Source organism: Tamandua tetradactyla, chromosome 18 (genome assembly GCF_023851605.1).
Source record: "Tamandua tetradactyla isolate mTamTet1 chromosome 18, mTamTet1.pri, whole genome shotgun sequence".
Lineage (NCBI taxonomy): Eukaryota > Metazoa > Chordata > Mammalia > Pilosa > Myrmecophagidae > Tamandua > Tamandua tetradactyla.
Window position 1 is genome coordinate 10,872,994 of NC_135344.1, and position 4,427 is coordinate 10,877,420.

Here is a 4,427-nt window from a genome sequence, read left to right on the forward strand (position 1 = left end):
AAAACCTAATGTACAATAATAATTTTTTACTATGCTTTATCGTGCATCATTTATTTACCCCATGAATATTCTTAAGTACATATTATTATTAATATTACATAGCGCATTCCTTATTTCCTTATCCTTGTCAACACGCATATCACCACCATCATCCTTCCATAATCACCAAGCTTCGAGAAACCAGCAACCCGCTTGAATCGTGTCCCTCTTCTCGCTCCAGGCCCATCACCCGTGGGGGTTTCTAGCCTGAAACTATAACTGGCATCTGGTTCTTTCTTCAGGGCCATTCAGCTATATATCGCCCACACAGTCCCCTTAAATGAGACATCTCGATGGACTAATGTCTAATCAGCCCATGATCACACATAACTGTGGTGTCATACATTTGGTATTTTTTATTTTTTAGGGGGGGGATTTGCATCGACTCAGCTATGGCCTACAGGAGGCCCCGTCGCAGTCAATTCAATTGTAGCTGGACTTATATTGAACGTTGGTCTCACTATCATACTTAAATTAAAGGTGTTATTCAGTCAATGGTAACAGGACATACACATATATACACAACCAAAACCACAAAAAAAAAGAAAAACAATACACTAAGCCAAACCCCCCCAACCCCCCCTCAAAACTCTCAGTGAAGCATTAACACAGTCCTACCAAACCCCAAAAATAGAACTAATACAACAACATAGAGTAAACAATAAAAACTCAAAACTAACCTTTCTCAATTTATTGGTCGAATAAAATTTTTGCCAATACTGACATAGCACTCAAGATTTTGGCACTTTTTAGTATAGAAAAAGCCTATGTCCTAACAACAGGGCAACCAGCAGGCACTTTTTCAATTTATTGGTCGAATAAAATTTTTGCCAATACTGACATAGCACTCAAGCTTTTGGCACTTTTTAGTATAGAAAAAGCCTATGTCCTAACAACAGGGCAACCAGCAGGCACTTTTTCAATTTATTGGTCGAATAAAATTTTTGCCAATACTGACATAGCACTCAAGCTTTTGGCACTTTTTAGTATAGAAAAAGCCTATGTCCTAACAACAGGGCAACCAGCAGGCACTTTTTCAATTTATTGGTCGAATAAAATTTTTGCCAATACTGACATAGCACTCAAGCTTTTGGCACTTTTTAGTATAGAAAAAGCCTATGTCCTAACAACAGGGCAACAACAGTTCATGTCGCTTAATTTTAAAGCAAGGCACTGAAAATGCCTAGATGAGTACTACGCACTCCATAAACACAAAGCCTTGGTCCCGGCCTTTTTATTGATTTTTAGTAGAATTACACATGCAAGCCTCCACGGCCCAGTGAGGATGCCCTCTAGATCAAGACAAGATCAAAAGGAGCAGGTATCAAGCACGCAAAACACAGCAGCTCAAAACACCTTGCTAAACTACGCCCCCACGGGACACAGCAGTGATAGAAATTAAGCAATTAACGAAAGTTTGACTAAGTCATACTAATACAGGGTTGGTAAATTTCGTGCCAGCAACCGCGGTCATACGATTAACCCAAATCAATAAGCTTCGGCGTAAAGAGTGTTTAGGACATTCTATACAAATAAAGTCAAATTATTACTAAGCCGTAAAAAGCACCAGTATAAATAAGACCAACAACGAAAGTGACTTTAGCACATCCGAACACACGACAGCTAGGGCCCAAACTGGGATTAGATACCCCACTATGCCTAGTCGTAAACATAAATATTCAAACAACAAGAATATTCACCAGAGTACTACTAGCAACAGCTAAAAACTCAAAGGACTTGGCGGTGCTTCACATCCACCTAGAGGAGCCTGTTCTATAATCGATAAACCCCGATAAACCTCACCGCCTCTTGCTAATACAGCCTATATACCGCCATCTCTAGCAAACCCTAAAAAGGAGCCACAGTAAGCACAACTATAGTCATAAAAACATTAGGTCAAGGTGTAGCCAATGAGGTGGGAAGAAATGGGCTACATTCCCTAATTATAGAGAACACGAAAGTCTTTATGAAAACGAAGTCTGAAGGAGGATTTAGCAGTAAGTCAAAAATAGAGTGCTTGACTGAACTAGGCCATGAAACATGCACACACCGCCCGTCACCCTCCTCAACCCAGCAGTACTAGGTCAACTATCCATGTTAGCAGACACCTGATTTTAGAGGAGATAAGTCGTAACAAGGTAAGCATACTGGAAAGTGTGCTTGGAGTAACCAAAGTGTAACTTAAACAAAAGCACCTGGCTTACACCCAGAAGATTTCAACCCATTAGACCACTTTGAACCAAACCTAGCCCAAACATATTACAACAAAAATTCACCTAACACCTAAATTAAAACATTTACCAACAGTAAAAGTATTAGTGACAGAAATTATAACACAGGAGCTATAGAGACAGTACCGTAAGGGAAAGATGAAAGAACTATTAACAGTACAAGACAGCAAAGATCAGCCCTTTTACCTTTTGCATAATGAGTCAACTAGAATATCACTTGCAAAGAGAACTTAAGTAAGATACCCCGAATCCAGACGATCTACCTACAGACAGTCAAATAGGACTAATTCATCTATGTGGCAAAATAGTGAAACGATCAGTAGGTAGCGGTGAAAAGCCAATCGAGCCTGGTGATAGCTGGTTGTCCAGGAGACGAATATAAGTTCAACTTAAAACTTACCCTGAAAGAACAAATGACTAAATTGTTCTAAATGTAAGTCTAAATGTAAGTTTTAGATATAATCAATAGGGATACAGCCCTATTGATGCAGGAAAACCTTAATTAGAGAGTTCCAACGATACACTTCCATAGTAGGCCTAAAAGCAGCCATCAATAAAGAAAGCGTTCAAGCTCAACAATAAGCTCTACAAATACCATTAGATACCAACAACTCCTAAACTACTACTGGACCAATCTATCTTAATAGAAGAGATAATGTTGATATGAGTAACAAGAATACCTTTCTTCACGCACAAGTTTATATCAGACCGAATAACTCGCTGATAGTTAACAACTAAACTAAGCTTACACACAAAATATCCAATAGTTACACCAATTGTTAGCCCAACACAGGAGTGCCTAATGGAAAGATTAAAAGAAACAAAAGGAACTCGGCAAACACAAACCCCACCTGTTTACCAAAACATCACCTCTAGAATTACAATTATTAGAGGCACTGCCTGCCCAGTGACATGCGTTTAACGGCTGCGGTATTCTGACCGTGCAAAGGTAGCATAATCATCTGTTCCTTAATTAGGGACTAGTATGAAAGGCTTGACGAGGGTTTTACTGTCTCTTGTTTCCAATCAGTGAAATTGACCTTCCCGTGAAGAGGCGGGGATAATAATATAAGACGAGAAGACCCTGTGGAGCTTAAATTACTGGCCCAATTATACCCAATTAGCCCCTCAGGGCCAACATATAATAAACTGGGCTAAAAATTTCGGTTGGGGTGACCTCGGAGTAAAAAAAATCCTCCGAATGATTTATAACCAGACCTAACAAGTCAAGTTGGTAATTCATCATCAATTGATCCAAGAAATTGATCAACGGAACAAGTTACCCCAGGGATAACAGCGCAATCCTATTTTAGAGTTCATATCGACAATAGGGTTTATGACCTCGATGTTGGATCAGGACATCCAAATGGCACAACAGCTATTATTGGTTCATTTGTTCAACGATTAAAGTCCTACGTGATCTGAGTTCAGACCGGAGCAATCCAGGTCGGTTTCTATCTATATGCTTATCTCTCCCAGTACGAAAGGACCAGAGAGACGGGGCCAACTTGAACCAAGAGCCTTAGGACAAAATAGATGAAATTATCTAAACCTAGTTAACCAAGCAAAAATCAACCCGATACAAGGGTTTGTTAAGGTGGCAGAGCCCGGTAAATGCATAAAACTTAAACCTTTATTCCCAGAGGTTCAACTCCTCTTCTTAACACATGTTTATAATTAATATTGCATGCCTGATCGTTCCAATCCTTTTAGCAATAGCATTCCTAACACTAGTTGAACGGAAAACTTTAGGATACATGCAACTACGTAAAGGGCCAAACATCGTAGGTCCACACGGTTTGCTGCAACCATTCGCAGATGCTGTAAAATTGTTCACTAAAGAACCTCTCCGCCCACTAACATCATCAAAACTACTATTTACAGTGGCACCAACACTAGCACTAACACTAGCACTGACCATGTGAGCCCCACTTCCAATACCTTACTCACTTATTAACCTTAACCTGGGAGTACTCTTCATCCTGGCAATTTCAAGCTTAGCCGTATACTCCATCTTATGATCAGGCTGAGCATCAAACTCAAAATACGCCTTAATTGGAGCCATTCGAGCAGTAGCGCAAACCGTATCCTATGAAGTAACTCTGGCTATTATCCTACTGTCCGTCCTACTAATATCAGGATCATTTACATTAACGA

General features: G+C 39.8%; 1 non-coding gene across 1 annotated transcript; it reads left to right on the plus strand.

Annotated features, from left to right (window-relative positions):
- The first annotated feature begins 1,251 nt into the window (after positions 1 to 1,251).
- LOC143662855 (18S ribosomal RNA) lies at positions 1,252 to 2,210 on the plus strand. The gene has a single exon (XR_013165623.1). It is a non-coding gene; the product is annotated as an 18S ribosomal RNA (ribosomal RNA).
- Positions 2,211 to 4,427: the final 2,217 nt, after the last annotated feature.